Source organism: Miniopterus schreibersii (genome assembly GCF_964146895.1).
Source record: "Miniopterus schreibersii genome assembly, chromosome: 11".
Classification (NCBI taxonomy): Eukaryota; Metazoa; Chordata; class Mammalia; order Chiroptera; family Miniopteridae; genus Miniopterus; species Miniopterus schreibersii.
The window spans coordinates 22,455,774-22,483,485 of NC_138111.1; the positions used below are offsets into that span (position 1 = coordinate 22,455,774).

At 43.6% G+C, this 27,712-nt stretch overlaps 1 protein-coding gene across 6 annotated transcripts in view; it reads right to left on the bottom strand.

Annotated features, from left to right (window-relative positions):
- PLPPR1 (phospholipid phosphatase related 1) overlaps positions 1 to 27,712 on the bottom strand; it is a 177,199-nt gene that overhangs the window by 121,418 nt on the left and 28,069 nt on the right. The window lies entirely within an intron of this gene.

Here is a 27,712-nt window from a genome sequence, read left to right on the forward strand (position 1 = left end):
AAAGTGCATGTTTATCTCAACATGTAGCCAGAACCCAGAGAGCATGTGCGAGCTCCAGGCATCACTTTTCAGCTCATGGGACAAGTCCTAGATCTCCTAAACATTTCTTCATTCCCATTCTATTTACTCGGCTCTCTTTTAGACCCTGCTTCCAAGAAAGCAAAATTTGGTCTTTAAGATGTGACTGCAGACATTCTCTCTCTCTCCTGGACATATTCTTTCTCTAGCTCCCTCATATCAGCCCTACTAAACCCAGATCCCCAGAACCCAAGCAGGCAGCACCTTTGTCGCACACGTGCAGTGGCATTTAAGACTCTGAAACATTATTACGAGTTGTGCTTGCCTTTCTTTGCCTCATCCCTAGGGTGTTAGTGATAAATCAGAACTGCTACAGCCACACTGTGTCCTGGGTAACTTCTCTGGGCTAAGCTTCTACTTTCTACGCTGAACATTCGATCTTCTTTCCCCCCAGTGCCGGCCATCTGAATGGTCCCTTCAGACTTTCCTCCTGAAACCATGTGACATAGAATCCGTCTCTGTTGACAGCATCTGACAAAGCAGCCCTTGGGCAGGAATCCCCAGTATCCTAGAGCCCTGTTGACCTAAGAAGAGGGACCCAGACATAACTGAAGTGCCAATGAGAAGCCGGGCAGGAGTAGGTGAGGTAGATTGAGTGTTTGCGATGTGCCAGGCTGCATGCTGGGTACATTATCTTACTTAACTCTCACAGCTAATTTTGGAAGGAGGTGTTAATGATTTCCATTTAAAGAGAAGTAAAATGGAGACTCTGGAGATTAAATAGCCTAAGTTCCTCGCACGTCTGATTTCAGAGCCTGCATTCTTCACGGTATACTTTTTCCTGGTTGCCTGCCTTACAGAGAGCAAGTGCTCTATAGATATTGATTGGATTATCTAGATGACGCTGACGTCTGGCCACAGAGCCACATTGGGATTTGCTGTCATTTTGTAGAAAATCTTCCAAGTTCTGTGCTTCTACGGAAGCTTCCAAACCAGAAAGATCTGAATAAAGTCTGAGAACCACTGTTAAGCAGGGAGAATGATCTGGAACTCAGCAAAAAGTGATGGTCCAGAATAGAGTGACTATTAGTGTTGCTGTCAGTATCCCTCTGAACTAATTGAGGGAATTCTATCAGTATAAGGAGAGGAAGTCATCCCTCTCGTTAAAATGAGATGCAGCTAAGTGTACATTCAAGTTGTGTGATAAAAAGTGTGGTGCACACATCCATATGGTATATGGTCTTATCTCACCACCAGGCTTTATGTAATGGTTGTTTTAAAGGCCATTATGCAATATGGAATTTCATGTCTCTCGCAGCTATGATTTTTTAAACTGGATTACTTGCCCTCTCTTTAATCCCAAAGGGAGGAAAAGACACATCCTTCAATCTTAACTGGCCATTTGTATTTTTTAAAGTAGAATTCTGAAAGTATGATGAGACCATGTCTGTTTTGTTCATTACTGTAGCCCCAAGTGTTGGCCCAGGGTAAGCACTCAATAAATAATTGCATAATTGAAATCAGTCACTGTTCCCACAACTGTCACAACCGCCCTCGTAGGCTAAATTTACACAGGTTGCTGATCCTCTCTGAGCAGCCTTGGAGCACAGACACATGTGAATGTTTAGGTTGCCTCTTTCCCCATATGTTCCTGAGCTCCGTTTGGAAAGAAGAAAGCGTCCCCCCAGGAGTGAGTGGGACACTCTTTCGCTGGGCCCCTGCTGTGAGCATGGAATGAGGTGTCCTAGATGCACGCCCTTCCTATACTGCAGAGATCGGATAGAATGCGACGAGACAGCAGAATCCAACACAGGATGGGCCCGGGGTGTGATGCCGACGTTACCTGGAGAGTCATCTCCAGCAGCTGCAAGGATCGGACTATTCTAAGAAACAATATTAGCTACAAGAGGTTACAAAATAGAAGCCCCCTCCATCTCTTCAAAGTACTAAGTAAATTAATAAGTGGTCCCTAGCTCTCCCCTGTAGAGAGGGGCATCCACCTACTGTGCTGTCTGTGAGTACAGGAAAAACAGAACCCCCTCCTTGACCACTCAGTTCTCATTAAATGGGGACTGGTGCTAGTTAAGCACTTTGTACAAGAGACAGGTGTCATTGATAAGAACATCTGTTCTGGAACAGATTAACTCCAAATCCCTGTTCCACTGCCACCGGCCTCCAGATCTACCTACCTTACCCTGTTCTGTGTCCTAGGGGCTGCCCATGTGGATGTCAGCTGCCTCCCATGCCTTCCTGCTTTCCAGCGAAGAGCACTAGCAGGAGATAGAGGGAGAGAGGGAGAGGTGTGTCCTGGAATCCCCACCTCTGCCTCCCTCTGCACCGTCACCTTGGGCTAGTACCTTCCTCACCCAAAGGCCTCAGTCCTTTGCAGGTGACCCTCTCTACACAGCCCTATTTCCTGGATCTTTGGGTTTAAGGGCTCCTTAAATGAAGCAAGTCCAAGGGTACTTACTGTCCGGCCCTTGCTGGGATCCTGGCTGATACGCATTATTAGTATGTGATTTGGGTGAGTTACGTGACCTCTGTGGGTCTCAGGCTGCTGTTTATGTTGAGAACGATGGCAGGACCTAGGTCACAGGGGTAACAGGTAGAGTTCAAGAAGGCTGTGACAGAGTAAGTGGACAGAGTGTGCGATTCCTATAAGTCAGAAGGTCAGGAGAGGCCTCTCTGAAGGTTACATTGAAGCTGAGACTTGAAGGAAAAGTGGGAGTCAGCCAAACGGGACAGCGGATGGGAAGTGAGGGGGGAAATAGGATTCTAGGCAGAGGAAAGGGCATGTGGAGAGCCCCGATTTAGGAGAAAGTTTGAAGTGTTGGAAGAACTGTAGGCAGGAGAATTTGTAGGAGCACAGAAAGCAGTGGGCCATGAAGACTAGAGACGGGGCTAAAGGGGAAGTGAGAGCCAGATTTCGCCAGATTTTGGACTTTGTCTTATGCGTAATGGGAAGCCATTGCCAGACTCTGAACCTAGGTCTGGATGCTGCTCTTGGCCTTGCTGGTTTTTTCAGTATTACCTATTTTCCCACTCCTGTCTGCTTTTCAGGACACCTGCATTACTTTTTACCTGACCTCCTGTGGGGCCACGCAGCAGCCCCATGGTCTGTCATGTCACCACCCTCCCCTGCTGCCTCCCCCTCCTTCAGCTGTGTCCCCCCCCTCCTTCAGCTGTGTCCCCCCCCTCCTTCAGCTGTGTCCCCCCCCTCCTTCAGCTGTGTCCCCTCCCTCCTTCAGCTGACAGGCCTGCTTCCAGGCTCCAGACCTTCCCCTCGTCATCGCCTCTGCAGCTAACTAGCCCTTCCATGCCCGCCTTCGCTTATCACTGGGCAGAGACCTCTCCACAGTTCTGCCACGAGACCAAGGAGCCATAGAGCTCAAGTTTCCGCAAAAGTACACACATTAAAAATACTTTTAAAACATTAAGAAAATAAAGTTTATTGTGTAAAAAAGTTCGTTTATCAGTGCAGAGGTTTGATTGTTTTGTTTTTGTTGTTTTATGTTTTGTTTTTGGGGTTTCTTTGCATGTGAAGAAGCTTCAGTGTCAGCATAAAATAAAGTCTGATTTTTTTGGCCCTTCTTACATTTCCCCTGGAGCAGACTGAATACTGGCTTAAGAAGTAAAAAAAATTCATTAGGAATGCAAATTGGGGTACCCGCGGTATATCTGAATTCTGATTTGTAAAGATCTTGAGATAACACATTTTCTAGTTCATCTTAGAGGAAAGATCCATCTCCTGCAAAAAATTTAAAAATAGTCATATGTCTCTTACTCACGTAACTTTCTTGTTGCTTTGCTAAACAAACAAACATCACTTACGGAGTACGAGGCAAAGATCACTGAACTGGTTTCTTTATATTGTGTTTGGGTTTGCTTTGGTTTAGCACAGTTCTCATTTGAATCAATCAGAACCAATACTCAGGGTTCTCACTGGAGGCCACTAAACCACGCTCCAGGGCAAGAAGCTTTAAAATGCTCAGCATAAAATTCTTATCCCTTCCTCTCCCATTTCTGATCATTCTAGCACCTCCTAAACTTGAGTGTCTACATGTAAAAGAACAAGACAGTCAAAGTTGAGGTTCCCAGGCATCTACAAGTATCCCAACTAACAGTTAGGCCTATCTTTCAGAAACTCTCAGCTCTCAAAAGAAGTCAAAAACTGGAGGAAAGGATGGACCTGCCAAGCCCCAAACCATGTTCGTTACAAAGATCAAAATATCTGATCCAAGTATCTGAATGGTGAGGCCAGTTTTTTCCGCTTCGTCTGATGTGAACTGACAAGGACTCATGTCTGCTGGGTTTGTTCCAACGTAAATGATAAACAAGCGCCACTACCTGGCACTCGGAGGCGGGAGAATGAAGGTTCACACCTGCTCAGACGTCCCACAGCCAGGCAGCTGCCAGCACCACTCCCCGCCTGTCTGGGGGATGAGCGCACCTTCAGCATCCCTCAGTCCCACGTGTCCCCCGTTTCAGCACCACGGGAAAGTGTCAAGCTCCGCTCCACACTGCGTGGGGTAACCGAGTAACAGCGCACGGGTTCCGCACGCCGGGGACACCAGGATTAAACGCAGGGAGAGAACTTCTGCGCTACAGCACTCAGAATGCCGAGAGCAATGCTGCTGGCATTTGAAGCCGATAATCTGGGATATTTTTACATGGGAACCGTAGCCAAACTCCTAAAGTCTATGGGAATATGAACCCAATCCTAAACGGGTAAGAGTATAAATAGCCAAGTCAGCTCAATGTTATTCACGATGGTGGGCTTTTACTTCCATCTGTACTCGCTTTTTAATTCTGTGTGGAGTACTAATTGCCTGTGGGTTTTAAATAAAGACACATACATGAACTTCATAATGCCATATAGAAGTGACTACCCGAGGGGTTGTCTTTACCATCCTGAATGGTGTTGTGGTGTAAGTGATGAATTCAGTATTAACCTAACACACAGGCAGGGTGTTTAAATAGGGTTGTAGGACTGTATGGTCTTTACATATGATTATCAACTGATGTGTATGCCTGTTGGTAAGAGTATGTAGATGGGGTAGGAAAATGCCAAGTGATCCTCTGAGCTTAAATTTGTTTAAATAAAGCACATTGGAGTTGGGGAGGGAGGAGCTAAAGTTGAAGCAAAGTTGTATTTTATTATTTTTATTTTTTAAAATATATCCGTATTGATTTCAGAGAGAGGAAGAGAGAGAGAGAGAGAGAGAGAGAGAAATATCAATGATGAAAAAGAGTCATTGATCAGCTGCCTCCTGCATGCCCCTTGATGGGGATCGAGCCCACAACTCGGGCATGTGCCCTGACCGGGAATCGAACCGTGATCTGTGATCTCCTGGATCCTAGGCTGATGCTCAATGGCTGAGCCACGCCCAGCCGCGCAACAATTCTTCCAAAAGTTTTCTATGTGTACACAGGCATATATGTAATTTATACATATATCCTGTACCTTTATGCAATTGGAAGCATGTTATATCTTAGCAATATATCTTGGAGAGTATTCCACGTCAGTACGTATATTTCCACCTCAGTCCTCTTAATGATTTCATTAGGTTTAGCTGCTTAGATATATCAGAGCTTATAAAAATGGTCCACTAATAATGGGTAGTAGCTGTCATTTAATTTTTGCTATTACATATACAAACTTGAATATACCAATATACAGGAAGTTTGTTCAGTAAATGGATACACGCCTTTTTCTTTTGCTAGCCATTGTCTTCTAAATGGTTGTATTTCTCAGCAACATTATGCCACCTTTTAACCTTTGCCACTCTGAAAGCTTAAGACATTATTTGTAATTGTATATTTTTAATTATGAGTGAGATCGATCACTTACTCAATTTGGACCTCGAATTCAAAATTCCAAGTGAATCATCACATAGATTTGGAAGATTGAGAAAAATCTTGCCCCTGATATTTTTCAATTAACTAATTTATCAGCTAAAAATTGGTGGCATCCTCAATGAGAAATAAAGAACTTGGAAAAGTACCTTGCTATTCAAAGAGCTCAATAAGTGTGAGCTATAACTATAACTATACACACACACACAAATAAGTTATTTCTGACAGACTAAGTTTATTCCATACTTTATCAGAATATAATTTCTTGAAATTCTTAAATGCTAGCACGTAAAAATGTGTTCCAAAATACATTTCCATAATAATTAGTATTTTTCAGTGTTTGCGATCACTGCGGTTGTATTTCAAGCGGGTGAGCTGGCAGAGTGTGAGGAGTTGGAGTGGAAGATACAGAGCTAAGCAGTTCAACTAATACCTAGAATATGCAACCCTAGGTTTTTTTCACAAAAAGTACGTGATTAGAAGGTAAAAACCTAGTTCTTACTCCTTTTCCAGGTCCAACCCTTAATCCACTAGTCTAATTAGCCTGCCTTCATTTGGAGATGAGGGTGGTTTTGCATTGCAAAGTAGTCATCCTCTCACCACAAAGGTGAAATCTTCTCATTTCACTTTCTAAGTGCAACATGCTTTATCTTTCCACCTTGCTGGGTCCTAAATTTAGTCAGGAATCTATGTTAATATCCCACTATTTGTAAGTCTCATATTTCTAAGTATTGCCTACGATGTGACTCTCAGAGGAGGTAATGAGACACTCCGACTAGGAGTAATAAAGGGAGAGGGCTGATCAGCCACCATGTTTCCCCCAAGCCCATAACTCTTTCTCATTTTACTGTCAATATTCTGAGAAACAAATAATCACCAGTCCCAGTGACTGGATCTAGGAAACAATTTATTGTGGGTCATTAGAACACATTCTTTTGTTTCTATGCAGCAGGCTGCTCAGCTGCTTCAATGGGAGAGGAGGAGGGGCACTTTCTGCTGAGCCATATATTTTTTTTTTAAGTGTATTTGCATTTTATGCTGTTTTGTTAAAAAAAAAAAAGTCAGTAATTTTCTCTTGATTTTGTAATATATGCCAAAAACCAGAAACCAAATCCTTCTTCCTAGTCAATATTTAGGCCATACATATCTACTGAGCTCATCACAGGATCACAGACAAAAAAAAGCAAAGGGTGCTGGGCTGAGAGGACTTTAGAGATGACCTAATTCAACTTGATCATAATTTTCACAGGGTTTTGTTGTTGCTGCTGGTTTTGTCTAATCTGAACACTCACTCTGTACTAGGCATAGTGTGCTAGGCACTTTATATGGCTTGTCTCTTCAAATACTCAAAAAAATCCTCAAGTCTACAGCTGTTAGACTTATTTTATAGGAAACAGTTGGAGATATTCAGTAACTTGCCTAGGATCAGAGAATTAGTAAATGGATTCAGGATTTTTTTATATGTCTATTTCAGGGAGGAAGGGAGAGGGGGAGAGAGAATCATCAATGATGAATGATTGATCGGCTGCCTCCTGGACGCCTCCCCACTGGGGATCGAGCCCACAGCCCAGGCATGTGCCCTGACCAGGAATTGAACCTCCATCTCCTGGATCATAGGTCGATGCTCAACCATTAAGCCACGCTGGCCGGGCGGGCTTCAGGATTTTAATCCAGAACCCAACAACTCCAGAGCCTGCCCTTGTGACAAGCATGCCAAGGACAGCCTTTAAACCCTTACCTGTGAAACAGAAACCACCAAACTCTTCTCTCATAGTCAAGATTGCCTTCTTAGTTTTTATATTTTAAAACTGAGGCCCAGACTCTAATGAAGCAAGGCCACAAATGTACCCAGTGGCAGTGCCAGAACGACACCAAGACTCCCCCTTGAGCCGCATGCTCTAACCAGGACCATCTGTAAGTGACTTAGGTTAAATGGCTTCCCCCTACTTTAGAAGGGACTCACTGTCTCACGAGGTCACACGCTTTGCTTCCCCCTACCTTTCTGATGGTTTCACCCGATTTCCCTTTGCTGGAGTCTCTTCTTTTGCCCATCACTCAAATCTTGATGATCCCAGGGTTCCCTATCTTCAGTCTCTCTGCTTTTTTAAAAAATATGTATTTTCTTTATTGATTTCAGAAAGGGAAGGGAGAGGGAGAGAGAGAGTTGAAACATCAACGATGATAGAGTCGTCATTGATCGGCTGCCTCCTGCACACCCGACTGGGGATCAAGCCCGCAGCCCAGGCATGTGCCCTGATCGGGAATCGAACCTCCATCTCCTGGACCCTAGGTCGATGCTCAACCACTGAACCACACTGGGCCGGGCTATGCTTTTCCTTCTCACCAAGTCTGCCCCATTCCCATGAGTGTAGTGATCACTGACAAGTCATTCCCAAATTTCTAACTTTAGCCTGAACTGTCTCCTGAGCTCCAAAGCCAAGTATACAACATCCCCTTCTGAATGCCGCAGAAGGGCCTAAATGGTTGGTGTCTAATACCAAATACATCATCCCCTTCTAGTCCATTCTCCCTCCTCTCCACTCTCTCATTCCACCTGATGCTCACAGCCCACCAGTGCACAGGTCCACAGAGTCCTGTGGATTTTATCTCCTAAACTGGCTTCTAATTTTGTCCCTTACATTCCATTGCATTTATTGTAGCTTAAGAATTCATCGTCTGTCATAATAGGTCGTGCGTGTGCTTGTTCGGAAGTCACACCTGAGACATCCCAAACCCCATCAGATAACTGCACATGTGCTGAGATGACACATGTTCAGTGTGTTGTTTACTTAAATCTTACGTGTTAAACTGTTCACTTTGGTCTCCAATAGATGCCACTTACCCTTTTTCACATAATACATGTGAAACGGATCTCACACGGTCTTATTCAGATCAGTGCTCAGTTAGACGTCATGGGATCATTCGGCTGTATGCTCCCTCATTCAGACACCGCCTTCCATGCCCCGTATGCACTGCCAGCCAGCCCACGTTAGAGCTGAAGGGCAGCTGCTGTTCTGCCCACTTATTCTTGATTATGGTCATTTTTAGGGGAGGTTCCTCTTTACTTGGTCTGTTACAACACCTGGCCACTTGGATGCTCTTGACGTGTCACTCCCTTTGCAGAATGGGCTGAGTCATCAGCTGCCTGCTTTTTGTGGTCTTCAGGTGGTCCAGCCATGCCATTGTTTATGCAGAATTTATATCAGTTTGCCACACTCCATCCCCTCCATCTACTTGGGGAAGCTGTTCTAGCAACTGTTAAGACTTCCACTGGGTTTGAATGTTTTTAGCTACATCTTCTGTTATTTGTGGGCAATAGGGAGCCATTGAGGGTTTTGAGCAGGAGGAGTGACTCGAGTTGACTTATCTTTTAGGAGCATCACTCTGGCTACAGTGTGAAAACATCTGAAGGAAGTCACGGCAGGAAGAACGGAGCTCTGCTACAATTGCATTCTGGTTGCAATTCAGATAGATGATGGTCTGGATTAAGTAGCAGCAGGAGAGATGAAGACGGAAATACAAATTACAGCGAGACTGAGGAGCTAGAAATAGGATCTGGTGATCTTGACAAGGGGTTGGGGAGGCAGGGAACTATGTCCTATCACATTTCTTAAAAACATGCAAGTTTTAAGACAAGTATCCCAAAGGGGCTGGGAACAAAAATCTGCTGATATTTGGCATTCCTACAGGGTCAGCCTTTGGTGAAACAGCCAGAAACACGGGCAGTGAGTGGCAGGTATCTAGTCAGTCATGCATTCTGGGGCTTTGACCGCTTCTTCTGGGATGATAGAGCAGTATAGTTGATCTAATGAAAAGAGAGTCACAGACTCCATTTCATTTGGCAGAGATGATAGAAGCGGCTGCCACAGTGATGGACTTACATGTCAATTGAGTCGATGAATGGCAACTCTAAAGGTAAAGCAAAGGGACCCAGATCTAGTGAAAAATTTGTCAGTGGCTATAATGTATTTGAGGGATGGGTCAAAACAGACAGGAAACTAATTATATGACTTCTAAGTGGACAGAAGTTTGACACTCTGAATTTCAAAGCTCTACTATAGCTGCCACAGCCAAAATATTCAGTTAAAAATGTCAGGGTTACATATTAAGTGAGCATTCAATTGAATGAATATATAAACGAGTGGATTTCTCTGAAATATTAAATCTAGCTTTCAAGATTCCCTGGTGATTACATTACTGTTCACATTTTCTACATGGGCTTGGTGATGGCATATTAATAACAGAGTGTTGATTAATGGATCAGCATTAACATGAGAGGAAGTTTAGTGGCATTCCCAGGTTTCTGCTCATAGCTCAATCCTGTTCAACATTTTTGTCAAGGGTTTGGATGGAAGCACAACTGTCACTTATCAAAATGACTCAAGGCTGATGCCTTCCCTGTCCTGTGTCACATGTTCAAAGCTCAGAATAGGCTTCATCATTGTGACTGTAGAGAGCCTTTAAAACCAGCTTTTCAGGGCAAACACAATCCATCTTCTCTGTTCCTCAGTTATTAGATCTACAGATTGGTGGGCATTAAAACTGCATCTTCCTTACGGACAAACTGTAAAGATTAATTAGGCGACATCAGCCAAGCGGAGTTCTCCTGAGGTTTACACATAAATATACGCACTCACTCGCTATTACAGGACTTAGAAATATTCTTTCTCCCTGTCATTTAAGATAATGAATCTGATCATTAATAAGTAAACAGCTGAAGGAGAGCTTTGTATTCAACACGGCATTCCTCAATCAAGGCGCCTCCTTTAAAGTAGGTGATGGAACCGGTACCAAAGATGCTGCGTGGTGGGCAGTCACCCGTCTTCAGGGGCCACTTCTTTACAGCCTGATGCAGTTTCCAATACCATTTTGACAATATTTTATTAAAGATCTACCTGGACTAGACAATTGATTTTCATTAGTCCCTAGAGTAAGTGCTTAAAGGAGGCGTCATCGCATTTATGTTCAGAGGCTCCTGCTCCTTTATGAAATGCATTTAATTTGCTACACAGAAAAAAGCTTCACTGACTAAGGGCTATTCTTTTCAGTCCATTTTGCATTACTGTTTTTTGTGTTGTTTTTTTTAATGCTGGAAACCCAGTTTTTGAATCATGGATCTGTTGAATCCTGTTTGTTTTCCTAAGCTCAACGTTTCCCCCCAATACTCTCTCCAGATCTGAAAATATACCAGCTAGAAGTTTTGAGAGCAAGGATGTCTGGTCTGTGATAAAAAAATTCTAGGGAGAAGTAGTGGATATTCCATAAAGCAGGATCCTTTTTTTTTTTAAATTCAGCTTATTGGGGAAACATTAATAAGATTATATGTTACAGGTGTATGACTCTAATACATCATCTGTGTATCGCATTGTGTGCTTTCCACCCATATCGTCTCCCTCCATCACCGTGTATGTGACCCCCTTACCCTCCTCTCCACACCCTCCCCTCCAGTAACCTTCATAGTCTTGTCTGTGTCTGAGTTTGTTTTGCTTGTTTGTTGCTTTGTTTCACATCCCACATGAGGGAAATCAAATGGTTTTCCTTTTCTGCCTGACTTGACTCAGCATGATCCTCTCAAGATCCATCCATGTTAAAAAGGGACTTTTATAATACTTTAAAACAAAAAAATAAAATTGTAAGAATTGCATCATTAAAAAGATCCATCCATGTTGTTACAAATGGCTGTGTTTCTGGATTCATTCACTAGTCTGCTCTGGAACCAAGTTCATCCAGGTCTCCCACTTGGTTCTGCAAGAGAAGCAGGCTGAGCTCACTCATCTTTGGTCTCTCCCAAGACACTTCTGAGATGCCTCCCCCTTTCTCCCTCTGACAATCCCATTCTTTGGGTAGAAATAGCAGCAATCTTAATCATGACGACAGAAGCTGCCCCTCATGGGTACGCGCTGGGCAGTTTAAACTTGCTTATTTGATCTTCATAGACATCCACAACTAACATAATTCTCATTTTACAAATAAAGAGGCTGAGATTCAGAGAGATTGGCTAGATCAAAGTCACTCACACATATTTGGAACCAGGTCTGTCTCACTTCAAAACCCACACTCTTTACTCCCATGCAATACTGCCCCCCAGAAGGTGGAATTAGAAAATCCTGGCCAAATAAGCATTCTATCTGTGCCGTCCTTCCAAATTTAAAATCCAGAAGAGACAAGTGGCCAAGCTTCCACTGCGAAGTAGTAAATAATTTCATTTTCTTAAGTTTGACTTTGCAGTTAAACATAGATCCAACCCAATTTCCTGGCATGGCAGCCACAGCTTTCTCCCTGCAGCACTGGTCACAGCCTGCAGGAACACTCACACCTAAGGGAACTTCACATGGGCGATATCACGCTAAAAACTGCAATCTCTTTGCATTAAAAAAAAGTGCTTTCCTGCTCACCACCAACACCCCAACCCTCAACATAAAAGAATTAGCAAATATCCAGATGAAATTATGTTGTAACATGAAGGGTAAAAGAAAAAAAACAGAGCAGGTAACCTAAGGACTGAAAGCAGAGGGGTAAGTGGCCACCACTTTTCCAACAAGAAACTAGAGGACATATTACTAACGGGTAGACTGTATGTGGCGTTTTCCATAGCAGCTGCTAGAGCCCCCTCCTCCCCTCTCCAATGGTCACTGAGTCACTGCCCATCTGGCAGCAGCTACGCTCACCACTCCCCAAAAATGCCCAAGCACCAAATTAGATGCGAGTTGATCTCAGGGACAACTTTGTAACATCCAAACATGCATCCATGAGAGCACTGCATTTGCTTAAAAATTGCAGATGTTTCTTAATTCTGCCAAGAGTGTGCTTGTTCCTGCGCTAATTGCTAAGGCCTTACAAAGGCAATGCCAGCCAAGTGAAGACCCACGCTTACGCTCCTAGCTTTGTCAATTCAGCTAACTCGCTGGTTTCAGTGGATTCCCCTGGTAATGCATTTCAACATCCACAAAGTCAGGAGATTTCTGCTATTACCTAATCTCCATTTCTCTTTCTGAAATTTAAGTACATTAAAAAAAAAAATGAGTAGGGATGTATCTACTGATTTCAGAGAGGAAGGGAGAGGGAGAGAGAGACAAAAACATCAATGATGATAGAGTCATTGATCAGCCGCCTCTCCTGCAAGCCCCCTACTGGAGATGGAGCCTGAAACCTGGGCCTGGGCCCTAACTGGGAATGGACCCTTGATCTTCTGGATCCTAGGTTGATGCTCAATCACTGAGCCACACCTGGCCAGGCTGCTCATCTTATCTTAAGCAGAAACAAAAATCTAATCATGTAAATATGTAGCACAGGGAAAAAATTAAGTCTTACTGTAGCTATTTCTGCTTTCTAATGAGAAGTGTAGGGGTAGAGATGCCACAATTCATATAACTGTACTCCTCCCAACCCAATTCAGAGACTACAGGGGAGAAGATAATTTTGAAAGCACTTCTGATTTAAATAGTGAATGAAACATGCACTTCTATTCCCTCTCAAAACATGGGAAGGTTTTGTTTTTTTTTTTATTGAGTTTTAGAGAGGGAGAGGGAGAGATAAACATCAATGATGAGTCATTGATCGGCTGCCTCCTGCACACCCCCGACTGGGGATCAAGCCCACAACCCGGGCACATGCCCTGACTGGAAATCGAACCTCGATCTCCTGGATCCTAGGTCAATGCTCAACCGCTGAGCCATATCCAGCCAGGCAACATGGAAAGCTTTTTACATGCATGAACTCACAAAGGAAAATGGGAGAGGAGACATTAAACCAAAATGTTTGGGGTTAGAAAGTGGATGATTGGGTGGTAACTGACTTGGTAGACTTAAAAAGGCAGAATTCTAAGTCAGCAGCAGGGAAAAGCAAGAAGCAACCTGCTTTACACTGCAGAACTCCCAGTAGGCTCAGGCATAACAGCATCGAATACTTCCAGAAGGGGTAGAGAAGATGAGGCTAACAGGAAATTTGTTGAAAGGGGAGCCAATTGCTTCTTAAACACCCTAAGTCTTTTCCCACTGCTTCTTCCACGTTGCAGAAGCTTGAAGCTTTGGGAGAAAGGGAAGAGAGGGTCTCTGAACTGGGGGACCCCAGGCACAGTTGAGAGTTGGGCCCCACACTGAAAACAATGGAATTACAGAGCTTTTGCATACTAGGTGTTCAGACTCAGCCTTTTTCCACATCCACTCGGCCAGGCAGGGAATTGGCAGAGTCTTCTCTGGGGATTGTAACCAAAAGGAAAATTTGAAGATGCTGATATTAAAAATTCCTCAAAATAAAATAAAAAATCACTGGATAGAGCAAAGAAAAAAATCAGCAGTGAAATAATTCAAGAAAATTCCTTACACGTGAAAGAATGGATCTCAGGATTTTAAGTGGTGACCAGCATAATGGCTTGACATAATGGGTGAAAAACCCACATCAAGGCATTTTTCAGTGAAATTTCAGAATTCTAGGATGAAAAGATGCTAGAGATTCCCAGACAAAACAATTATGCATTTTTACAAAGAATGAAGAACCTGAACAGTACTGGAAATAAGACAATAGAGCAATACCTCGAAAATGCCAAGGAAAAGGTGATTTTTTTTTTAATGTCTCCACTGACCTCAGAGAGAGGAAGGAAGAGGGAGGGAAAGAGAAACAATAATGATGAGACAGTCAACCAGCTGCCTCCCGCATGCCCTGAACTGGGGATCGAGCCCGCATCCCGGGCATGCGCCCCGACCGGGAATCAAACCTCGATGCCCTGGGTCATAGGTCGATGCTCCACAGCTGAGCCACGCTGGCCGGGCAAGGCGATTTTCAATGTGGAAATCTTTCCAACTGTCATGATTTAGTGTGAAGATGAGAATTTCAGACATGAAAATTGCAAAAAACAAAAAAGCCATATCTATCATGCACCCTTTCTTGGGAAGTGAGGGATGTGCTCCAGCAAAACAAACTATAATGAGGAGACCATGGAATTCAGGCAACAGGGTCCTCAGATGACAGTGAAGAGCTATGAGCAACTGCCTAGGGGGTCACCAGCCAGACTGGGGTATGTCAGGGGACATGTCTACAGAACATAAGATGTAACTTGCCTAATGAGAAAGGAAGTGCCACGAGGACGCTTACTCTACAGCGCGGAAAGTAGATGCCTTTGGGGAAACGGGCGCAGGTATCCTGTCGAGTCCCAAGCAGAGGGGAGGCATGCACAGGAATGGAGAGAGTGGCCCCCACAGTGGCTGTGGGGTTTGGAGAAGAGGCAGCACTCCTGTGGGCTGAGTGCCCAGCTGTGGGAGCAGCCTTAGCACGAGCCCGCCGGGATGCTAGCACACGGCCAGGGGCCTGTCACAGCAGGCCGCGCCTCCAGTAACAGGAGAGCACAGGTGCCCTTGCGGTAGGTGTGGCCCAGGTACACCCCCGTGAGTTCTCTAGACATGTCACAGAAGAGGGAAAGAGAAGGGAAAACGGCAGATACGAGTGGGGCTGAGAAGACTGTTTTGTTTAATGTGTCTACTGATTTCAGAGAGGAATGGGGAGGAGAGATAGAAACATCAATGATGAGAGTCGTCACTGATCGGCTGCCTCACGCACACCCCCGCAGGAGGGGGATCGAGCCCGCAACCCAGGCCTGTGCCCTGACCGGGAATCGAACCTCGATCTCCTGGATCCTAGGTCGATGCTCAACCCCTGAGCCACGCCTGCCTGGGTGACTTGTTCTACACCAAGTCTTGAATCATCCCTTGGAGACTCCATCAATATCCAAAGGGATTTTATGGTAGGAAGGTTAAGTTCCCACTCTAGGAAGCATGTTTTACACCACACACACACACACACACACACACACACACACACACACACACATACACTGTATCTCGGCTCTAATACCCAGCATTAAAATAGCATTAATTTATAATTGCCCTAATTATATTTCATTGCTAAAGCCGATTGTTTCGACTAGAAAAAAAATCAGTTGATAATGGGTTTGCATTTCCACAAGTATATTTGAATTTCCGTTATCTGACATCTCACAGTAGGGAATTACTATTTGCATTTTTAGGTACGGACATCTGGAATTCAGGCATGAGATTGAACACAATTATCCTCCCCAGTCAAAGTAAACAGAGCCCGGCATGAATCCACTAATTGTTCTTTCCTACTGAGCTACGATTTTTAGTTAGAATATATCCATAAAAAAGTAAGTACCAATCTGTCCATTCTCCTCACAAAGGCCAAAGTTATCTTTTCAAGCCTAGAGCACACTTAAAACCCTCCAATGGAGAATAAAATCCAAATTCCTTTTCAAGGCAAACAAGACTCTAGATCAGTAGATGTGGAGCTTGAGGGCGCATTGCCAGGAGGGCTGGTTCAAACTCCGCTTGCCCAGCCACACTCCTGAGGCTGAGTGAGTAGGTCTGAGATGGGGTCTGAGAGTTTGCCCGATTCAGATTCCTGGCAATGCTGATGCTGCTGGTCCAGGGTCAACGCTTGAACTACTGCTCTGCCTGCTCAGGGCTGTCAAGTCTGGCGTCATTTCTTAATACTAGTCACCTTCTTTGCCCATTAAGCTTCAGCCGCACCGATCACCTTTTGACCCTCAGTATTTCATGCTTTCAGTTCAGTTCTTTGCACTTATTTGTTCCCTCTGCCTAAATCTGTTCTTTCCTTGATTACTTTCTCAGATGAGCCTTCTTAACTACCCTAGCTAAAGGGCCTCGCCGCTGACCACTCATCTATACCGTAGTCCTATTTCATTTTCTTACCTCTCTAAAGGTATAATTATTTGCTCATCTGTCTCCCCTACAGAGAGTAAGTTCCATGTGGGCAGGCACTTCCTCTGGTTCTTTGCTTTATCTGTAGCAGTTGAAGGCAAGTAACTAATTTCTGGATGAACAAATCAGTGTGCGGAGACCAGATCTAGTCACAAGAGGGCTTTCATCTCTAGCCAAATAGGCCTCTAACAACTCTACATCAATTGGTCTCTTTCCATTCCTCTCTTCCAAGAACCTTTTGTTCCCTATGTCATCTGTAATTAGAAAATTTATTCCTCACGTCATCTGTAATTAGGAAATTAGACCAGGAGGTATAATTTAGAACAAGGCTGGTGGAATGTCAGTTCGGCTAAGCAGCAGTACAGTAATATTAGCATTAGTCAAACAAAGAAAATAAAGCTATTTTACAAAAAAAAAGGGGGTACTGGTGTTGTAAGCAAATTAAACATGTTAAAATGAAGCAAGAGTTGAATTTTGATGTGAAGCTACATCTGTGATCCCAGGCCTAGGACCCTTGGCACATCACCAAACTGGAAAACTATTAAAGAAAATGGTGACTTTCAGGTTTTTTGTTTTTAATGTCGTTCAAGCCCTTGGAATGACTCAGTTTTCAAACTAAAAAAAATAAGTGATTTTTTGAAGTAAAAATGAAATTAAATCCCTTCTCTTAGACACTGGATTATCTAACAACTATCTGTTCTCCAGCTCTTACAAAAGTCTTAATTTTTACAGCACTCATTTGAGTGGTTTCTCACAACTGTTGGCCATGAAAGCTTGTTTTCAGGAGAAGCTTAATGTTTGGTTCAAATTCTATGGCTCACAGTAAGCGATCTCCCTTAATTTCTTTCAGCTGGGAAGGGAAGTGAACCTCTGCACTTTAGAATCAGATCACTGCTGGGGGCTTTAATGGCACTTCATAAACTCCTATCTGCAGTCTCCTACCCTCATAGTTATTGTACCGAATGTGTTCCCATTATGTGGACTTTTCTCTGGGTAATCACGTGATAATTAGCTCACTACTTGGCCCTGCTCAGAATATAAACACACTCACCCCCCTTCTCTTGCTAAACCCTCAGGATAACCACCACATGTGATGTTCAGAGGGTACTTAAAATAAACCAACACAGCAATCAGAACAGGAGCATAAAGTCAGAGAAAGAAAACCTGGTTTTACCATGACCTCAGAAAATGTTTTAATAGAGTTTTGATGTTTAATTCAAGGAGAGGAACATTTATGGACCTGTTTCTGCAAATAGGTTATATCCTAGGATGTAGCAAAATCATTAATTAGCTGGGCTGCCTTGGGCAAGCTACTTCATCTCTCTGAACCTCACTTTTGGGGGAAAATTAGGGAGTTAGGATGATTAATGAGATCCAAAATTCCATGCTCAAATATTAGATTCATTTCTAAAAATTCCTTCTGGGAAAAAGGAAAAATATTGCATCCTACATTAGCATTCACAAACCATCAAGCTAATGTCTTTCATTTTATTGACCCACAAAATATTGGATGTCTGGTTCACTTTCCCTGATACATCAAATACACCACCAAGGACTTCACATTGAACTAAGAGGTGAAGCCCCAGAGCCTCAGTTTGCTCCTATGGGAAGGTCTGAAATCATACTTTGTTTTCATGCTCTGTTCCTAGCTCATTTCTTTGGGACAGAAATTATACAGGTGACCCCAGGATCCTTTCCTTTCGTATTTTGAAGATTTTATGGTGAGTGTTTAGAGTATCAGCACACAATAGGATATTAATATTCATGGCTTCATCTTCTTTCTCCATGAAAGAGATGCATCTAGATTAGCCCCGTCTGCTTCAGTGCAGATACATACACAGGAGCCAGGGCATGGAAATCCATGTCAGGAGCAACTTAGAAGGATTGAAGCAGATCAATCTTATTTTTCAAGCCGAACACGTTGTAAAAATGAAGCAAAGCAAAAGTCAAGTGTGGCAAGGATTTTAGTTGGAGAGTGGTAGATCACCATCATCAAAGCCCACAGGAAAGCACGAGGCTAATCTTATTAAGGTTATCTGGGTATGTGGCAACAACCAGCCCCAAGAAACCCACGGTTCAACAATCAATTCCTCTGCCAAGGGAACTTAGTTTATTCAGGCTAACGAACTGAGGGAAGACATGGGGCTGGAAATAACATCTAAGCTTTTTTTTTTTTAACTGAGAATAAATAATTCAGGCTGCACACAAACCAATATGTTGGTTCATTCTTAATGAAACATGCAAATTTTCCTTTGCATGTGGCTCTGAGAAGTTGCCAACTGAAGAGAGGCCTTTTCCCGGATTAGTGGCCCTTCGAATAACACCCTTCATGATGCAGTCATTGAGTCGAAACACATGCTGTGCACAGCTGCCTCAATTTGTGCAATAGATCTGCTGCAAAACGTTTCAGCTGAGAACCCTGTGTTGGTGAGCTACTATTGAAGTGGGAGTTCTTTGAGAAATAACCCAGCAAAATTAGACTTTTAAAGTATCACCATGCTTTACAAACATGCCACGGTTTATTACTTTGTGCCTAGTTCACCCAGCTCGGAACCATTCCTCCATAACTGTCTTTGTTATAGCCACGTAATAGTAGCTTCCTTTTATTTTCCAGGAGCAGTACGTATGTTACCTGTATTTTCCTCCTTCCTCTTCAGAACCTTCTGTCACAGTATATACATATTTAAAAAGCAGATTTTCCTTCACTGTTACAATGTTGATCTTAGTAAACCAGTAAGTATTCCTAAATCTCACCAATTTGGATGCGTGCTTTCTTAAGCTTTTAACTAACAGTACACGTGAATGGTGGAGTTATTTTCTTTAATAAGAGATCGGAGAATAAAAAGCTTTCATATTGACACAAGAGCTTCTAAACTTCTCTGTAAACCTTCCCATGAGTTGCTACAACATTGTTTGTCTCCTTCTCAAATAGGAAAAATGTCAGGGGAAGAACTTCATTGGCCTGTGAATCTTTTTGTTGGTGGCAGTTACATTTGGAAGATGTATCCTTTGCCCACAGCGTCCCCCCGCCCCAGCAGTAGCAGTTTGCTGTCAATTGTACTTTCCCCAAATCTATGGAATGCACATCTTCATCTTTATTCCCTCAATCTCACCTCCATTACTGAGGCAGAGCCTAAGTTATACAACAGACCAGCTCCCTTGTTCTCTGGGCGCACAGCCTCCCTGTGGCTGGCTGAAGCGGTGGGACTGCGTTCCGGCTAATGGAATGCGCCTGCAAGCGCTGTCTGCTGGCTGGATGGCCCATAGGCTCCTCTCAGGAGTATCTTCCTTTCTCTCTTGCAACCCACGAGCTAAATGGAGACTCCAGAGACCAAGAGGACGGCCAAGCCATGACATACAAGGAAGCTGGGTCTTCAGTTACGACTTGGAGAGCTAGCTCATGTCCACAACGAGGCATCGAACCAGGAACACCTGCAGTCAGTAGACTCTTGCAAAAACCAAATGCGAACTTTCATGGTGTTGACACTAAAATATAGTGGTTATTTGACAGAAGGTAGTTTGCCTGAATGATACACTACGAAAATCGCCTAGTGTCCTGGCTTCTCCCCCTTGTGATCCATCATCTGCCCTGAAATCGTGTTTATCTTCCCCAAACAGCACTTTGTACTCATCACCCCCCTAAAAATGATTCCTACATGCACTGGACACGTGCTGAGAGCGCCTGTTACGTTTCAGACTAATTTCTTACATAACCTTAGTTGCAAACCCTCCACACCTGGCTTTCTGGGCTCCATCTGGGTTCACAAGCTCGCCTCTCATTATACCCAACACCCCATGTCTCTAAGTTTCTGACAGTCTAAATGGTTTGCTATTCCTGACATGTGATTTAGATTTGTTTTTTTGGTGTGGTTTTTGGGGGGGCCTCCATGCTTTGACTCCTTTGTCCTATTTCTAAGCCTTATGTTTTCTTTAAGCTCTGGTGTAAACGTTACCATTAGCAGAAAGTTGCATTTTCCCTGACTCACAGCTGAAAGTAATCTCTTTGGGGTCTCTCCCTCCCCGCTTTCTTCCTCTAACTGCCACAGCATGTTGTTTCTCTACATGAATTCAACTGCAGGGGGATGGGCCCACATCTTCCCTGTTCATCATTTTATCCCGTGAAGCCAGCACAATGCCTGGCACATAGTAATTTTTTCCAAACTATAAGAGAAAGTTTATTTAGAAAGTCACAGAGGTAGGAGAAGTGAGCTGTAGAAGAAACGGGCTCAGGAAAAGTTACCGAGGCAAAGGGCCTTTGGAACTTAGAAGAAAGGGCAAGGTAAGGAGCCTGGTGTGCTCCGCAGTGCGTGCCGGTATTTTTTGAATAAATGTTACTCATTGGGCTTAACATAGTGCCAGTCATTAAAAATATAGATATTTAGTGAATGTGAAAATTCAAGTTTCCTCTGGGTTATATCAGTCTAGACCTTTACTCTTTCCCTCCAAATCTGTTCTTCCTTAACTGTCTGTGAGGGCTTTTCATGCTCCCAGTTACTTAAACCAGGAAACTAGGATGAGTTTTCTCTCTCGCCAGCCCCTTAAGAGAATCCCTGAGGATGCTACTTCCCGAGCAGGCCTTGAGTACCTCCCATCTTCTCCAGCCCTGTTCCCCTTAGCACAGGCTGCCACTGTCACCAGACTGGCCTTGCGGCCTTTAGTCTAGCCCCTAACCTCCCACACCCACAGCCCACTAACTACAGCAGCCAGAGGGTCTTTCAAAAAATCAAAGGCAAACCTGATCTTTCCCCCCTGGAAGTCCTGAAAAGGCTCTTGACGCATTTCACAATCAAGTTGAAGGTAAAGTTGGCAGGACCTATTCAGCTCTTCAGAACTTGCTTAATAAGCTTAAGAAGTACATAGGAAACGCCTTTTCTAAGTGCCAGATGCTGTTGTTGGTGCCGGAGGGTGCACCGGTAACAACAGAGTCTGGGCAGCTAGCATTCTAGCAGAGACACGAGGCAAGTAAAGGCAAGAGGAGCATTAGGTAGCATATTAAAAGTTTTACAGGGAAAAAAGAGCAAATAGTGAAATCAGGAGGAAAGGTTACAGTTTAAACAAGGTGATCAGTTTTTTTAAACCCTCACCTGAGGGTATTTTTTCCATTACTTTTCAGACACGGTGGACAAGAGGGAGAGAAAGGAACATTGATGTGAGAGACATTGATTGGTTGCCCCCTCTAAATGCACCCTGACCGGACTGGGGGGATCCAGCCTGCATGTGGGCACCAGACTGGGGGTCACAGCCTGCACCCGGGGCACGTGCTCTTGGCTGGAACCGAGCCCTCACAGTCAGCAGGCTGACGCTCTAACACTGAGCCAAGCCAGCAAGGCCAGAGTGTGAACCTTGCTGAGAAGGTAGCGCTTGAGTAGAGGTTTTGTTTGTTTTATATCTTTACTGATTTCAGAGAGAGGAAAGGAGAGGGAGAGAGAGATAGAAACATCAATGATGAGAGTCACTGATCAAGCCCGCAACCCGGGTATGTGCCCTGACCGGGAATCGAACCCTGATCGCCTGGATCCTAGGTCCACGCTCAACCGCTGAGCCACGCCCGGCCGGGCTTGAGAGAGTTCTGAGAGGGTAGGGGCCACACGGCTCGAGAAGTGGCCAGCAGCGTATCTAGCCTGTGCAAAAAGGCCGCGTTTAGAACCCCTTGCTGGTCGTTGCTTCAGCCACACAGGCCCACTTCTAGTTCCTGAACATGCTGCTCTTTCATCCTCTGGGAGTGGGCATGTTAAGCGGGGGCCTAGAGTGCCCTCCCCTTCCTCCTTCCACTCCGTAACGACTCGCCCCGCCCCGCCCCGGTCTGTTATGGATGAGGGGGTGCAACTGCCGCTCTCTTTTATACCTTAGCCTGCATAGGTGTCACCTGAGGTGGAGCCTGGCCGTCTGCATGTCTAACAAGCTCCCAGGTGATGCCGATGCCGCTAGTCCATGGGCCACAGGAGTAGCCAGTCTTGCAGGGCTGGTCTAGGTGCGTGGCTCTCAGCCTTGGATCTTATTGGAACCACCTGTGGAGCTTTTAAATGCATACATCTCCCCTCCACAGCAACACCACGGACACTAATCAAATCAGAGGTTCTGAGAGTGGAGTCAGGTATATCAGTCTATTGTCAAGTCTCCAGATGGTTCCAATGTGCAGGCCAGCTGAGAACCTGCGAAGTCTCTCCAATCCCTTCTAACTCAGAAAGCTATCACAGTGATGACTAGGCCTTCCCAAACAGCACAGCGACACTGCTCAGGCAGGACACGGACGTCACCATTCTAGCCTTGACCTTGGGCGAGCTGCTTTACCTCTCTCAGTCTCGATTGAAATGAAAGTCATCATGCCTAACACGTTGGTCTATTGAAGGATTGTAAAGGTGGTTGGTTATACACAGCACTTTGCAGGTAGCCAATAATTTGGGCTGCTGTTGATATGAAATATGAGATTTTACAGCAGTGCAGCTTCTTTATTAAACAAAGATGCTAGTTTGTTCTCTTGCTTTCCTCCTGAAGAGCATCCACATGGAAAATAAAAGCCACTAGGGAGGCCTGGATCAGCTTAAGCATCATCAGGGGAACACTTTCCATTCGTTAATTTCCTCCTCTGTCTTCAGCTCCCAAAGCTATTATGGGAGGAAGCCACTGTTTTATTTTATGAAACATTTGCCCACAATAATAAACAGTAATTTTAAGTAGTCTTTTGGCTAACAAACCATTTTTCCTATCCCCTGTCACCCTTGTGCGTATTAAGCGAAGTTGATATTGTCTGTCTTCATTTGCTAGCCATGGATTAGGGTTCTGATTGCCTTACATGAATCAAACACCCTCTTGGTAGAAGTTGCAACAGCAGTGAGATCATTAGGATGGTTCCACCTCATTAGTAAGTCACGGGAAAATTTGTCTCTTGGTGTTTGGAGAAGGGATCACTGGGCCAGTGAGGCCAGGTTTCCATTTCTTCCAAGCCATGGGCACCCTGAGAAGTGATAGCATTCTCCCTACTCTTTACTGATGGATTTTCACCCATACCAAATATTTAAGCATTAGGGTGGCCCTCAAAACCTGCGTATCTCCACCCCTCCAGGTCTGGCTAGCAAGTCCTGAGAAAGAAGATATGGAAAAGTTTACTATAAACTCAGGTCTGTAGAGCCCTTCAATGATGGTTGAAAATCTTGCTCTGATACCTGCTTAAAAACCACACACAGGCCTGTCTGCTCCGTTCACTTCCCTCAGCTTCTGTCAATGTACTGACTTACATATCTACTCTACACCCATGACTTTACTCATTCTGGAATGTCCTGTCTTCTCTCCCACATATGAAATTTGAGAAGTATTTTCCCTAGACATACCATCATAAAGACTAGTTGGATTTAGTAATATTATTAGTATAAGTAATTCAGTTCATATGTGTAAAGTGCTTATAAATGATGTGTACATGGTATATGCTCAATAAATGTTTGGCATTAATATTATTAGTCAGCTATATTATACCTTAAATAGCCTTTTGTGGGCTGACCTGCATTTTAGACATCTTTCAATAATAACTGAGTACCTTCTGAGCATTAAGCATTATGCTAAGCACAGCATGTGATTTACCTCACATCAGCCCTATAAAGATAGTACAACTATTCCTCACACAGTAAAGAAACTGGAGCTCAGGAAGGTGAAGGAACTTAGTCAGTCATACAGCTAGTAGATGCCAGAACTAGGAATCAAACACACGGCTATCTGTCCTTGTCTTTTTTGCTCTTAGTCACGATGTTCAATTCCCAACAGAACAATGCTTGGTGTTCCCCATCCATTTTTGCTGTTCTCAACTCAAAATCGTTAAGGCCACCAGAAACAAGGAGAGCTTGAAAACTGTGACAGCCTAGGAGAGCCTGAAGAGACATGACAAATAGACGTGAGATAGTATCCTCGTGGGATCCAGAAACAGAAAACAAACTCCAGGTAAAAACTAAAGAAATCTAAATCAAGTATGCACTTTAGTTCCGAATAATGTATCAGCGCAGGCTTATCGATTTTTGACAAATGTAGGATAGTAAAGTTAACAATATGGGAAATGGGGTGCAAGTTATACAAGAACTCTCGGTAATATTCTTGCAACTTTGTAAAAGTTAATGAGTCAAGGTCATACTTGGAGCAGTATAATATTTCTAACTATAAAGCCTCAGTAAAAAAAAGTACATTTTGAATCTTAGAGCAATGTAGCAGTGTTTGAGTTTTCCAATCCAAATTATCCACCTTTTAAAACAGCTCAGTAAGTAAGTTCAGTGAGATGGTTAAAAAGCAGGATCCTAGAAATCACAGTAATTCCTTCCTCTGGAATTCTAACCAGAGTAAAAAATATTAGACACATTTGTTTTTTAAAAACTGCTTTAATGAAAACAGAGAATGTGTTATGTAGAATATTAAGGCTGGAAATCCGAAACCAATTATTCTGAGAAAAGCTCTTTTCTACAAATGTGCCAAAGCAACATTAAGGATTAATGCAGCCCAATTCCAATGGTATGAAAAGAAGTGAGTACTCAATTCAGTGTCAGTGTGCTCATAATGTGATATCTACAATACCCTGCAAGGAGGCACTTTTCAAATACAAAGTCCTGCATACATACATATCTTGGCTACTTAAAGAGGTCTGTGCAGGAAAAAGTGCCAGGGAATCCCTTGGTGTAAAAGTAGGGTGAGAGAGAAAGCCTAGTAATAATTATTCCTTCAAATACTTTAAAATTCAATGACTCATTCCCTCCTGGTCAGTATTATGGTTTAAAAATATGTCCACAAATTTGTTGACACTCATCCAGGTCTATGGCGTCCACGCTTGAAACTGTATGCTCTGACCAACAGCGCATGGCAGAAGTGACACTGCTTCCCGAGGCAGGTCTTAAAAATCAACGTGCTCCTGCCCTAGCTAGTTTGGCTCAGTGGTTGGAGAATCAGCCTGCAAACTGAAGGGTCCCGGGTTCAACTCTGGCCAAAGGCACACACCTTGGTTGCAGGCTCGATTCCCGGCCCGTTGGGGTGAGTGTGGAAGGCAACCAATCCATGTGTCTCTCTCACATCAATGTTACTCTCTCTCCCTTCTACTCTCTTTCTCCCTTCCACTCTCTCTGAAAAGCAATGGAAAAAATATCCTCAAATGAGGATTAAAAAAAATAAAAAACATTAAGAAAAAATCAATGTGCTCCTGCTTTGCTCACAGGATACTTGCTCTTAAAACCTCCTGCCCCTGTGTCTGCCTCTGGCCCCACTGTTGTTCTAAATCCAGCCACTGTTTGACCATAGCCACTTGAGAAACTCTGAGCCGGGATGACTTAGTCAAATACTTCCTGAATTCTGGGTCCACAAAATCTGTGAGAAGATAAAATTATTGTTGCTGTCTTAATTCACTAAATTTTGAGGCAACCTATTATGCAACAATAGCCAACTGAAATAGTCACTTTACGATTGTTTAGGTGTTGGGTTAATATAAAGTGTCACTACTGAGTAATCACGATTCATTGGCTATGTCACAGCTAGCCAAAGAATCATAAATATATACATTTATATTAATGGTAAACAATGGTGTTTTCACTTAATATTGTAATTATCTATTGATTACCCACAGCCTCTGCCTTAATTTAGAAACTGTTTGTTAAGCACCTACTGTGTCAGGCACTATGACAGGCATTGGAGTTCCATGGTGTAAAAGACAAATGTCTACCTAGTCTCATGGAGCTAACAACCTAGTGGGAGAAACAGAAATAAACAAGTAAATAAATAAAATGATTACCAATTATGATTTGAAGTGCTACAATGGAAACCAACAAGGTGCTTGGAAAATCCTAATTTGACAGTGGTTAGGAAAGGTCTCTCTGAGGAGATGGCTTTTAAGACAAGACCAAAAGGTGAAGAAAGCACAGAAATGTTCCCAGAAGAGGAACAACATGGGCAAAGGCCGTGTGGTAGAAATATGCAAGGAGAAGAGTAAAGTCAGTGTAGCTTGAGCTTACTGTGCAAGAGGAGCATGGAAGAGAGCTAGTACTCAGCCAAAGATGCCCTTCTGGGTTGTAGCATTGTTTTGGGAAGATGACTTTCCAATAAGGGATTTTATTTCTCAACCCAACCCTTGCATGCAAACATAATCATGTGACTGAATCCTGTCAAAAGAACGTGGGTGGAAATGCCACCACTAGGCCAGATCCATACAAATGCTCCATTCTCCTTACTTAAGCACCAGCTGGACATTAATAACTAGAGTGTCCTTGAAAATGACGTGTGAGATGCCCTATCACTATCAATGTGAGCCCCTGAGTAACTGCATGGAGCAAAGGCCCATCTTTTCTCCCTCTTTCTACCAACTGGACTTATTAAGAAATAAACCTTTACTGGTGGTAAGCCATGAGATTTCAGGGTCTAGCTGTTAGAGCAGTTAGTATTACCTTAGATCAAACAAAGGAGAGGTATATAAGATTCAGCTGGAATTCCTAATGAGGGGCTGGGTCAAACAGGAAGGAACTGGATTTTTACTCTCAGAGCACTGAGATCCCATTACTGTACGCAGGGAAGTGAGATGATCTGATTTATAATTTAAGATCACTCTGGTCTCTGTAGAGGCTGGGTTGGGAGGCAAAGAGTGAAAGTACCGTGCTGGGTTATTACAGAAGGTCAACATGAAATATAGAATTTGAAGTCCCATGTTCTGTCAACTGGGAACTCTCAGCTTGGTCCAGAAGAACCAAGTTCACAAAATCAGAATTTTTTTTTAATGAAAAGGAATAACCTCTGGTTCAAGAGAGTGATCTGGACCTCACAGCTTTTAGATTTTTCTGGAACTCTTAGTAAACACTTTCTGTGTTGTAGAAAACATATGCTCATACATCTCCTCACCCTGGCTACATTAAGGAAAGTTTATGTCAGGCTTCTCACCACTTGGATGACGTGTAGAATAGTCAGCTGAGACCACACACACAGACAGTGTGATCTGCATCAAGCCGAGCCCTGTCTTGCTGCTCCTAAAACCAGACTCAGAGCATGGCCTAAGACTCCATAGCAAATTCAGGTACCATCATTATGAAGACTGAATAAATCGGGTGGGCACAATGAGGAATAAATAATCTGAAGTAAACTGTACTTGCAGACACAAGTCC